The sequence below is a fragment of the Dermacentor albipictus genome, chromosome 10, assembly GCF_038994185.2.
Source record: "Dermacentor albipictus isolate Rhodes 1998 colony chromosome 10, USDA_Dalb.pri_finalv2, whole genome shotgun sequence".
In the NCBI taxonomy this organism is placed as follows: Eukaryota; Metazoa; Arthropoda; class Arachnida; order Ixodida; family Ixodidae; genus Dermacentor; species Dermacentor albipictus.
In genome coordinates, this window is record NC_091830.1 from 93,833,582 (window position 1) to 93,846,553 (window position 12,972).

Consider the following 12,972-nt stretch of genomic DNA (forward strand, 5'->3'; position numbering starts at 1 on the left):
AAAGCCGCCCCGTGGGCGTATTACCGGATTCCCGGTTACCGTTTTACCGGGTTGCCGGATGAGAGCGAGCAATCGAGTTTTAGCATGCTTTCCGTACGCCCGCACGCCCCCAACGCCCGCGTAGCTACGTTCCTAGCTCAGATTTACTGCCAATAACTGACACTCAATGAGCCATGCTAAGTCGTGTTTTTTTCTTTATGAAGTAAGTAATTTGCCTGCTTTATTATTTGAACGAAGCAATAAACAAACATTTGTCTTGCGTTTGCTACGCGCCAAAGTAGCCAACATGAAGCCTTGCCAAGACAAGCCTGAGCCACGTCTAGACGCTGATCGCTTCTTTGTGACTCTCAGTAGCACCCTCAGTAATTTGCCTTTTAATTGTGCACACAATTGTGTCTGCGTTCATCAGCGATGCCGTATAGCGTGCTTCACGACGAACTGCTGCTGGGATCTCTGCACTGGGAAGAATTAGAAGATGTGCACTTGCTCCCAGTGGAACCACGGCGGGATCTTCGGAAGCATGGCCTGCTTAATTTGGATGCCATGGACAGCACGTTGTTCTACCGGTCGTTCAGGTTCGAGAAATCGGACCTGGACGATCTTCTGACCGGCCTCCTGATTCCAGAAGAGGTACAGAGCGCTCAACGGGTTCGAGTTCCTGGCCGCGAGGCGCTGTGCATGACGCTGCGGCGTCTCGCCTATCCGAACCGCTTGTGTGATCTGGAGGTGTTCTTCAGCCGCCACAGTTCGGTGATATCGAGTGTAGTGGGGAAAGTTTTGTCTCACATCGAGTACCACTTTGGGCACCTCCTTGCTGACCTCACAGTACACAGGTGGCTCAACCTACAAAACCTGGAGCTGTTTTCCCAGGTAAGAGCACGCTTTCAGCAGAAGTGTAAAATACACATCCATCCTGTTCCCCCACCCCCACTTTCCTTTGTGCGTACTTTTTCTTTTCATTTAAGGGAAACCACCTTTGCTCTTCCTTCGACATTCCCGCGGGGATAGCTGTGAGCGTGCAGAATACACATGAGCAGCAGGCTAGAGGGGCAAAGGCGACGCCAGGAAGCATGCCCTGTTTGGGGTCTCTTCAGTTAAAGGGGGAAAAAAAATATGAATGTTCAGTTAAGCCAGCGACGCATTTTTTTTTTTTTTACTCTCTGAAAACGGGTAACGAAACGACCTAATCAACAACATTGGAAAATGGAACGCGGTAGCTTCTCGAAGCAAGCAACTCGGGGACATATGGCTGAAGGCTTTAGGGTTTGACGAATTCGCTGTCGACGAGCAGAAGTATGCCTGCATACATCGCGAGTAGACGTCGTCGTGCCAATGCACAATGCAGCTTGTCCACATGCCATATAGGACTAGAAAAATTACAGCTTCATAAGGTATGCCATGTTCTTTCTCAGCAAAGGAACCTAATAGCTTATAGATGTAAAGGAAAGCCTTGTTCTAAATTTCGCTGTAGTAATCCCAAAGAACATTGCACTACAGCTTTTGCCTCCATACAGGATTTAACCAGCCGTATGAGACCGCTGCAGGTGAACAGTGTGTGTCTTATGCTTGTCCTGTCACCGTTGCTAACTTGTGTCGTACTATGGCGTGAACAGGCACACCACGTAATCAGTGTGGTCGTCACTTTCAACTATGTAGTAATGAAATGAGTGAACAGCCTCTTTGGTCATGGCTGTTTGCAAGGCGAAACTACAAATGTATGAATGCTTCGAAGCAAGTGAATGTGGGTGTCATCTGGAGGTGCTTTATGGAATTTCAGAATTCGACGCAACTCTCATTTCATCGGAAATGAGAGCTGTGAGAGTATTAAGCGCACTGGGCAGTGCTAACTTAATGGACGGCAAGGAAATTGTATTTAAGAAAAGCCGAAATGTCCTGGCTGCCGAATTTTATGGACGAGGCCATTGGTCTAAACATTGTGCGCCGACACTTGAACACACCTTTGCCTAAATTCAGAGCTAGTGGTGGTAACGATCATTGTTTTCACAAAGGGTACTTAAATGCTAAACCTCACACAGTATGTTCCATACTTTTCCATTACACAGCCTTTGCTCACAACCAGACCGTGACATCAAGGTGACACTAATGTGCAAGGTGCAGTCCAGCACATAAACAGTTGTGCCACGATGCAGTGCGCTGTGTGAGGTGGTGACAGTACACAACTTCCCACTGGATACAAATTGTGCAGGACAAACCTTAATAAAACATCTCACTGTGTATTCTTTCTACTGCGTAGAAAGAATTTTGCACCCAAGATAATGTTTAATATCATTTCAACACCGTCATACTTCACAAAACTGTGAACATAAAAATTTGGCACTAACTAATGGTCAGGCAGTGCCAGAATTAAAGGAAGCTTTGCTTCAACTGATTGCCATAGCATGTGGGATATGCATGCTTTTTCACCTATGTTGTGTGCTTGTATGGGTTTGTGTTTAAGAGAGCGAGGGAGAACCTTGCTTTATTCTGTTGTAGTGGTGCTAAAGTTTTAAGTAATGTCAAAAGTGCAGGCAGTGAGGTATGCTTGTTGCATCTTGAGCAGCAGTGCTGGCTGAGCAATGAAGTCTAATTAATGCTGTAAGGCATATGTACACTCTTTAGGTGTGTGCACATGACAAGGAATGTAGTCACGAGTGCTCCCAGCTAATGTACCTTCATGTTGCGCTTGTGCATACCGGTCAAAGCATCATCCGGTGAGAAACCGGTACATTGCACTAGAAAAAAAAAAGAATGAAAGGAAATGGTCTTGTTGCCATGATAACTGGTACACAGTCCGCTCTCTTATCATGCACAGGACCAACGTGGATATTTCTGCCTGGTCAGTGGCAGGGTGTTATTCATTACTTGTGGAAAACAAAATAGTGAGCCAAGAAGATATTCACGTGTTTAAATGCAACAAACTTTTAGTTGTGAGTCAGCGCTCGTGTTTGTCTATTCTTCATCCGTGTTCTTTAGTGCACGCTGTGTAATAGTTATGAAGAAGTGTGTCGTTTCATTACCTTCTAAAATAGTTCTTTTTGTACTTCGCACGTAACCATGTGCAGATGACGAAGATTTGGCAAAAGAACAGTCAAGTAAATTTGTTGCACACAAGTGCATGCATGACACGGCGCCACAACAGCGGACATTTCTACTATACAAGAATTGCCACCTCTGACATGACACACGTACGGTCAGAGATACATCTTCTGGCACGATTTCGAAACAGGGACATAATTCGCTCTTCCTGCATGGCACGATGTCCACACCTAAAGAGTGTATCTTACGCTGTAGTCTAATCCTCTTATGATCTTTTTCTCAATACGTTAAGAGTTTCTTGCTATAGATAGCTGTTTACCGCTGTTTCTTTTTCTTTTTTGATCAGGCCGTTCACAGGAAAGGCGCTCCACTGAAGAACTGTTGGGGTTTCATTGATGGCACAGCGCGACGAATTTGCAGACCATCAGTTGGACAGCAGGACCACTTCTCTGGCCACAAACGGCATCATGTGCAAAAATATCAAGCCGTGATGTGCCCCAATGGCTTGGTATGCCAAATGGATGGACCATTTCATGGTCGGCGCCACGATGCTGGTGCGTGAGGTTGCCTCTAAATGCTTCTCTAATGCGCCATGGCGATTAGCTTCAATAACTCAAATACCTAATCTAGTATGGTAATATTCAATGTTATAATTGCTACCAAGCTGCCTATGCATGTCCTGCCCTGGCGTGTTCCATATTTTCAGAACCACTTTACACTTACAGGACGACTTCCACCAAATATCAAACTATACATGTTTGTGTTGTTTGATTTTCTTGCTTACTTAGGTATGTCTGACCGAGAATTAAAGAGGTCGTGAACCACCTCTCGCGCATTGTGAAAAAAACACATTCAGCGGATAGTATACACTCCTCTGAACACTTCAGCTAAATTTTTCAGTCATGGACGACGCATGAAGTTTACAAGGTTGCAAGGTTACCTTTTTCACAAACAAATTGTTTTCGAACAAAGGCCTTCTGCTCACCCATTTCAAAGCTACCAGCACCTTGCATGCTTAATGGTGAAAATGTATACCCTAATAAGGTCCCTTAACTTTTCTTTAGCTCACGCACCGCTTCTGTTTGTGCAAAACAAGTGCATTTGCATGAGTCTTTTTCTTCTACTCTCACAAGATCTGTAACTTTATTTCAGGAATCTTGAAGAAGACGGCCCTCTACCAGAACCTGGAGAAGGTCGCCCAAGGCCATGAATATGTTATCTATGGCGACCCAGCCTATCCACTCCGGCCCCTGCTCCTTAAGCCTTTTGGAGGCGCATCATTGCAGCCCTACGAGGCTCATTTCAACAAGCGCATGAGCACTGTGCGGCAGGCTGTGGAATGGGGGTTTGGCAAGGTGGCAGCGGACTTCGCATTCGTTGATTTCCACAAAAATCAAAAAATGACTCTGCAGAGGGGCGAATGTTGGGGCGAATGTATAAAGTTGCAACATTGCTGTCCAACTGCCGTACTTGCATGTATGGCAGTCAAGTGTCTAGATACTTTGGCATTGCACCACCCTCTTTCAGAGAATATCTGGTACCTTCTGAATAAGTTGCCCGAGATAGTTTATTACAGATTCGATTGCGCAACATTTTGACGGCACACACAGAAGAGAAACACACTACAGAGCGCTACTTGCACCTGTCATTTTATTCCCTTGTCAATGGAATAAATGGGGCAAGATAGTGGGGCAAGGTGGGGTAGTGACTAAAAACAAATAAACAACAAAAATTTACAAACATGGCCCTCTACCAATGCCAAGCCGGCTTTGTCATGTGATAATTTTTTCTGCAGTCAACGTCCCAATAAAGGAACCAGGATACAAAATTTCAGATTAGCGCGTGAGGAAATCTATTTCCTTTGCACTAAGGGAGGCTGATGGCATGCTCACGCACATACTTCCCAAACGCACAATCTCAGCAGCTTTGATTATCTCTTGCGTCATTTGGCTGCCATCTTTGCTCACAATCTTGCATTTCTTAAAGAATGGCCGACATCCGCAGTCTCTACAATGTATCCCAAGGTGTCCGGCTACTGCTTTTAAAAAGTTATAATCATGCTCTTTTAATCTTTCATTCAAAACCAGTCGCCAGACACCTTGGGATACATTGTAGAGATTGCAGATGTCGGCCATTCTTTAAGAAATGCAAGATTGTGAGCAAAGATGGCAGCCAAATGACGCAAGAGATAATCAAAGCCGCTGAGATTGCGCGTTTGGGAAGTATGTGCGTGAGCATGCCATCAGCCTCCTCTAGTACAAAGGAAATAGATTTCCTGACCCACTAATCTGGAATTTTGTATCCTGGTTCCTTTATTGGGATGTTGACTGCAGAAAAAATTACCAGATGACAAAGCCGGCTTGGCATTGGTAGATGACCATGTTTGTAATTTTTTTTTTTAGTCGCTACCCCCCATCCCCCTAGTATCTTCCTGCATTTATTCCATTGACAGGGGAATAAAACAATAGTTACAACTAGCGCTCTGTAGTGTGTGTCATCCTTTGCCCTGATGGTCTGTTTGCTTTATGTGGAGCGGTCCTGCAAAGTCTAGTCTAGTTCACACCTTGACTCATAGAGAGCCAAGACAGGTTGTGAAGTCAAGGCTTTCTTAATTTGTTGAAAAGCCTGCTTTTGAGTGGCATCCCAAATGAAATGCGAGTTGGATTTATGCAAGCGCTCCATCAGCGGGTGTGTGGTGTCACAGAAGTGTGGAATGAACCAATGCGAAGTCGGTCCTCCTCTGGAAGTGCTTGAGCGCTATCATTTCATGTCATTTTAGCGATAGCTTCCATGTCCACGGAGTTGTTGCGCCGTCTGTGATCGCTCCCAGGAAGCTTGTACTTTCCGGAGATGTGCTTAAAGGGACACTAAAGGTTACCAGAAAGTCAAGTTAAAGTGGTAGAGCAATGTTCTAGAATGTCTAAGGCATCACTATAATGGCGAACAGAGCTTTAGTAACCGAGAAATTGAGGTAAATGCATGACACGATTTGAGACTCCCAGCGACATTCCGGTACTAGCCCGATGACGAAAGCACTCCTCATAATTTGTGTTACTAATACTCAACTACTCGTATTAAAAATATTTCATTCGATTATAAGACGGAAGAAAATGCTACTTGTCTACGTCTATTCGATTCTAAGAAAAAATAACATTTTGACGGCCTTCAGTAGTATGGGTGGTCGAAAGGTTTCGTTTTCGCTCGACTCTGTGCCGCGCACGCTTTGGAGTTTCAGTAGTTTTGTTATCGCGTCATGCTGTGCGGGTTCTGCTGGCTCGCGAAACTTTCATTTGGAACAAGCAGCGAGAATGCCACGTCCATGTGATGTCGTGGGAAGCCTTCGTTGCTTTCCCGCTCTGGAGAGCCGGTGTCGAGGCCGCCGTTGTAATACGCAACGATGCCGGCAGCGCGAGCCCTCAGCAGCAGGTCGCGCTTGTCTGTGCTCAAATCGAAGTTGAGCCCAGCATCGCGAGACAATCTGTCGTCAGGGTCCATCGCGACGAGCGTCGAAGTTTGCATCATAGAATGAAGTACCAGCTTATGGTGGCGCATTTCTCCTTCCGCCAGCCACCGTACTCCCGCTTTCGCTCTGCTGTCGGCTCTGTTTTGGCTCTGTTTCTGGCCGCGCATTTGCGTTTTGCGCAGAAAAGCCGTAGCGCCGTCTGCGGACACGACGCCATTCTACTTACCGACGGCGCAACGTCACTAAGAGACCATGATGTCAGTACTCCTCCATCGGAGGGTGGGCGATTTGAACTGCGCTAGAGGTACGCGGACGCTTCAGAACGTATTTTCTCTTAAAATAAGTCTCTCCTTGGAATGAAACAAGCGTTTCGAGGTTTCTGGGATAGTATTTCAACAGTCCACGTTGACTTAATAGTAACCTTTAGTGTCCCTTTAATTGCAGATGATGAAGCATGCGTGATGATCAGCATACAGTGGTGAAACGTCCCTTTTTGCAGCACTTTTGATGCTGGACTCTTATTTGGGGTGTGTTCCTTGTCTACCGCACCAGTGACAGGAATGCTAGTCTGAGGTTGCTCAACTGTTTTGCGTTTCCTGTCGACACGTCGCGTTGGCCGAGTTGTATGCAGAGATTGATGGTTTCCAATGAGCCGGCAGCATGAATGTGCAGTTGCTGCTTAAGGACTTCCTCAAACTGCTTGCCACAAAGTACTGCATTCTTCAATGTGAGGTCTTGTTCAAGCTGTAGTTGTGTCACGTTCCGATAGCATTTTAACCAGCTTACTAAGGCAAGTGAGAGCTGTATCACAGTTATCTCTGAATAAATGCTTGCCCTCTTCGCACAGTAGCGCGACAATACATTTGCCATTAGATTTGCTGTTAGTCTCATCCAATCCCTTTAGAGACTTGTAAGTGATTGAGTCGTTTTGCTGAGCGCTACCCATTGCTTTGAGTCAGTCACCAAAAGAACTGCAAAATCTGTAACTTTTCGTGATCAGAAAGACTTGTCACTTACAGTGCACAGACCATCAAGTTTGTATTGCGTTCGATGAATGCTTTGCTTTGACTTGGTCCTTGGAGTGTCCATCCAAAGGTGGAATTTGCTGCGATTAATCCTCGGATATCTGTGCTCCATTCAAGTTCTCCAGTCAATACCTTCCAGAGATGTTCTGACCCGATGACGAAACAAAGTCCGGATTTGGCATTTGCTTCAAAGAAACGCTGCTTATCTGCAAGAAATTTGCCTTTAAGTCTTAGTTGTCCCGCAAAGTTGTTGTCGATGGATGGTGCAGAAACGTAGTGGTATATGGCACCATGATTGCTTGCACTGTGCAGACTTAGGCATTGTACTAGTTATGCAAAGCAACTTTCTCGATTCTACGCCTTTCAGTGCCTGATGGAGTGCTGAAACGCACGGACCTGTGTTGAAAGCGATTCTTGTCTCACCAACAACTTTCGGTCGTAACCTTTTTGCGAGACTAAGTGAGCTTTACATGACAAGATCTTGACTGGTGAACTCGTGACATACATCTGAAGCAACAATTGTCCTAAACTAGCTGTTCCTTTTTCTCAGCCAGAGAGAGCTTAGCATCACAGGTTCATGTGGAATGGTTCTTTGATTAGCAGAAGAAATGCACTTCTCACCGAAGGCGCATTATGCAAAAGTGGTGCTGCGGTCTCATGACTTTTCGATGTATGTACACCTTTCGAACGGATGCCGCTTATGTGAAGCACTTCACCTGGCTTTCTAATTCTACCCTGGGAAAGTTGAGCAGCTCTTTCAACTTGGCTGCTACCATTTGTCACGAAACATTTCCCAGAGGGTTGGCAATGCTAATTCCCCTTAACGCCTCTCTGCACTTCTCTTGCACAAGATCAAGTATATGTTACATGACAAGGCGTTCCACATGACATCTGCCAGCATTTCCGAAAAACTAGGGCTGGTAGGTTCAATGCAGTAAGGCAATGAATATGCAGTTACGTGGCATACAACTTCTGGAGACCTTGCATCGTGTTCCCGACATGACATGCGGAAAGTTTCTTGGGTTGAGAAATGACACTGTTCAGTCTTCTTTTGTTCACCGAACCTTTACGTAAGAAACTCGACGGCATCCACATAACATTCTGTGGTCAGTAAACCAGCAATCGACGCTGCTGCCTTATCTACAAGGTAATTTCACAAGTAGTGGAACTTGGTCTTGTGCAATAGTGTCGCACTGCGTTGGACAGTTTTCTTCAGACTGTTCCCAAAGTTCTGCTAATTGAGGAATGTCCTCTAAAAATGGGAATGCTAAGCTTAAAAGCAGTCATAATCCTAAATGCGACAATGCCATGTAAGTTGCGGCCAGATAAGGCTGAGCAGAAACTGCACTGCGGGTCACATTCAAGTCGTTCCAAAGTGGCGGTCTGGCAGAGCAATTCAGCCAGCATACCATGACCTGATTGTCGTAATCTGCTGCAGTGCTGTATTCTGCCTCAAGCTCGTCAGGATTGTGCCCTTGAATACTGGCTTTAAGACTTGAATTTCAAGATTGCTGCAACTCAGGCAGTCAAGAATACGTGTGAGATTGGCAATGTCAGTGTTGCAGTTGTTGAGTAGCACTTGGATCCCCCTGCAGCTTCTTGCTGTTCTGGGCATGTCATGCTGCCCGCTTGTTCTTTAGATGGTCCATCAGTGAAACTCTTCAGCTGTGAGTACACAGGCATCCGGCTTCCTTGGTGATGCTTGGGAGCGTTCGTCGGTCTCTTGATCCTCTCACCCTCAGCATGAAGTGGTCGAGTATAAGGTCCCTTGAATCGTGTGAAGGAACATCGTGTTGTGCATGGGGTATTCGGCCTCGAAAATATAAGGAAACTGAGCTGACACAAGAAGTCAGACACCGAGCCATTTTCCTTTGCGTTTACAACGCCCTTTTTTTTTTTACCCACATGTTTAGTTGGTGCACAATTATTCTTTTTCTACAAAAATAGAACAGTGATATTATTAGAGAGGTTTAGCTTGTCTGGTATTCGGGTAAACACAGGTGGACGGAGTGTTGGCGAGGAAGCAGAAACGTGCGCGGCCTGCATGGTGTAGCCACCTGGTAGCGCAGAGCTCGAACAGATGAAAATGGCTAATATTGCAGCAACCAAGTGTATTTAACATTGTTGCGGGTGTAAATTTTTGGCAGCAACACGGTTATACCAGTGCCCAAAATTTACACCAGCAGCGAAGTGGAATACACTTGGTTAAGGCAATATTAGCTGTTCTGTCTGTTTGAGCTCTGCACCGTCCAGGCCGCTCACATTTACGCCTCCGCTCTACTGCATTTACCCAAATACCGGACAAGCTAAACCTCTCTATTCTCACATTGTGCGAACTTTTTTTTTCGCGACTCAAATTTATGAAATTCCTAGCTTCCATATTGAATTTACCACAGCAGTAAATTGTGCGCACATAAACAAGGAATGTGTTTCGTTCCCCACTTTTGAATTAGTTGCAAATTTCAGTCACTACAACATAATACAGTAAAAGCTCGTTAATTCGAACCGCAAGGGGAAGCCGCTTCAGTTCGAATTAACGAAAGTTCGAACTAACGAAAGTGAAGGAGAGCAACAGTACACTGCGATTTGGAAGTAGTAGGGCATGTCAGAAATTTGGCGTGTCAAAAAGTGATGGCGTGTGCCGGCACACGCCATCTTGAAGTCAAAGCTCTGGGTCCGACTGTGCCAAACTACCGATGTCCACCGAAACGAACGTTAGCCGAGGCTTAACACCATCACAATAAATCGCGATGGCCGATACCTCCAAAGCTGAAAACAGACGTGCACAACCGATGAAGACTGCCGAGACAAAGACGCTGATAATGTGAAGGTAGCGAAGGCCCTGATTCGTTGGTTCTTGATTGCAAGCGCAGCTGCGACGTACTTGATTCGCTGTGTTACGATGGCGCTTGCCGTGCCATCTCCGCACGACATTAGCAGCTGTACAAGATTTGCAGAGCCTCCACAATTCGCAACGGGCATGAAGTCTCGGAGGTTACGTAGAACGGAGAGGCGGCAGCCGCCGCTGCCTTCTGGCTGACCCCGCGTCGGTTAGATTTTTTTCCGATTTTGCCTTCTCTCGCCATTCTCTCCGTTTCGGAGGCAATACAGCCTCGTGTGTAGGCAGTAGGCGCGTTTCTCTGGCCGTGTGCCAGGCGAGCGTAGTTCGAATTATCCGTGAGGGAACCTTCTCGCGTTCGAATTAACGGACTTTTTTATACATACACTTCTGTGGAGCTTGGCCGGACCAAATCGTACAGTTCGAATTATCCATAAATTCGAATTATTGAAGTTCGAATTAACGAGCTTTCACTGTATTCCTTTATTCTGACTGGGTATGATCACACAATAGTTTTCACAAATGAATGACTGCTGCAGTATATTTGTAAATTTGAAAACGTAACGTGCCTGCCATTGTTGCATTGCTCGCATGTTAAATGATGCGAATTTCTTTTATTGACCCTTTTCATGGCAGTCCCGTGGCCGCTGCCATGTTTTGATCATGTGGCGACGCATCTATTGCTTGCCTCAACTGCGTCCGTTGCCTCCACGTTTACAGTGGGTGTGTATGACGCTGGTGTGGCTTAGCAAACCTCTTTTTGGAAGGTGTCATAGATGGTGACTGGGTGGATGACACGAAGCTTTCACTCCAGTTTCGGAGAACATGTAAAAATGCTTTGGAAGTTGATTATGTTATGTCCAAACAGCGTATATGGTGCTTGTGTTAAAAGCAAGGCTAAATACATATTCCAAGCTATCCAAACTTTCCGTTCATGAATTGAATCTGGATTACTGTTTTGCTCTTCGTTCTTTATATGGCAAATGTTTGAAGCAGCGACTTGTCACATTTCTGACTCAAATTTCTTTGGTGCGGTCACCATCTGATTATTTCTGCCTAAACACTTCTGGGTGTGCTCACTTCCGATAAATTTGTTCTTGCTGCGCGCGAGGCTTGAAACGTGGCTGTTTTGTACATTGTAATGTCTTGTAGCAAAGGTGTCTTATTGCTAGCAGCTCGCTTACTCTTGTGGATCGTCGCAAAGCATTCTGCTTCGACCATTCGTGTGTTATAATTGCAGTCCCTTATTTACTGTGCGTGTATGGCATGCATATTCGAGTGTGCGCCCATTCACTTATTAACACGTTGGCAATAGAGGGTGTAAGATTGCGTGCCAGTTGGGGTAGATGTTTGTAGATACTGTGCAGGAACGTACTATGACATGAAGCGGCGCTACTCCCTTTGTCTGTGTTTAGCGAGCGATACTGACTCTTGCCGACATCCCAGGGCTGAAGCACTTTCTTTGAAGGTTAGCGATACAACGCTGGTGGATGAGCAAATTTCTGTATCCCCAAAGAAAGCCGTACATCTTGAAGTGCTGGTAACATGTGCGGACAATTGCAACAACAGTCCACTAATTTTGCTGCACAGATTCATTCCATTCCTTAGTATGCCAGCCACCACTTTTACAGCCAACTACTGCACGTCTTCAATCCACATGATTGGAGCACAGTGCACTAGCGAAAACTCAGTTCTATTTCCAACAGCTGATTGTACAGAAGCAAGGTGGAAGCGGTAATGGTTTCATATTCGTGTGCTGTCTCTGAGGAGACGTGCGGTGCGCCATCTCATTTCTGTACAACAAACTGCTCCATGAAAAGTGTCAGTACGTTCGTTTACCATACATATTGTGACACGCTGACGAAGATGATGATGTCAGCTTGGTCGGAAGACGACGATGCTGTGGACATCGCGTGCTGTCTACCATCTTGTCAACCACTACGATTATTGTAAATATCCCGTAAATATATGTCTCACTGTTTTTAACCCCGTAATGTTTTTGGTGGAGGTTGCGGGATCATTATCAAGACGGATTTATGCAGCGGGCGCTCCTTGGCTGCATCTACAATGCCAGCACAAGGCGAGGATGCTTCGGGCCCGTTGGCACCCATGCCCACAGTCATTCTAGCACAACCCCGCGACCCAGGAACCTCTTCTGGCACCGACGACAGTGATGTTAAAGACTGGCTTCACCTAATGAGCGGGTGAGCTCCAGCAACCACTGGGATCAAACCATCATGCTCGCTAATTTGATATTTTACCTCACGGGCACGGCACGCGTCTGGTTTCAGACCCACAAGGAGGAACTTACCAGGTGGGACATTTGTAAACAGAAGCTGAAAGATTTCTTTGGCAAGCCTGCTGGAGGTCAGCGCGCCGCCCAAAAAGACCTCGCTTCGCGTGTCTAGACGTGCTGTGAATCCTACTTCACGTGCATCTAGGACGTGGTCGCTCTGTGCTGCAAAGTGGATCCGAAGATGTCCGAACCTCATAAAGTTGCACATGTCATTAAGGGCATAGCAGATGATGCCTTCCACCTCCTTGTTTTCAAGAATTCTTCCACTGTGCAAGCCGTTATTACCGAATGCCGGCGGTTTGAAGAAGCCAAG

At 45.9% G+C, this 12,972-nt stretch overlaps 1 pseudogene; it reads left to right on the forward strand.

The window, feature by feature from the left end:
- The first annotated feature begins 372 nt into the window (after nt 1–372).
- Nucleotides 373–4,632, forward strand: LOC139050749 (uncharacterized; annotated as a pseudogene).
- Nucleotides 4,633–12,972: the final 8,340 nt, after the last annotated feature.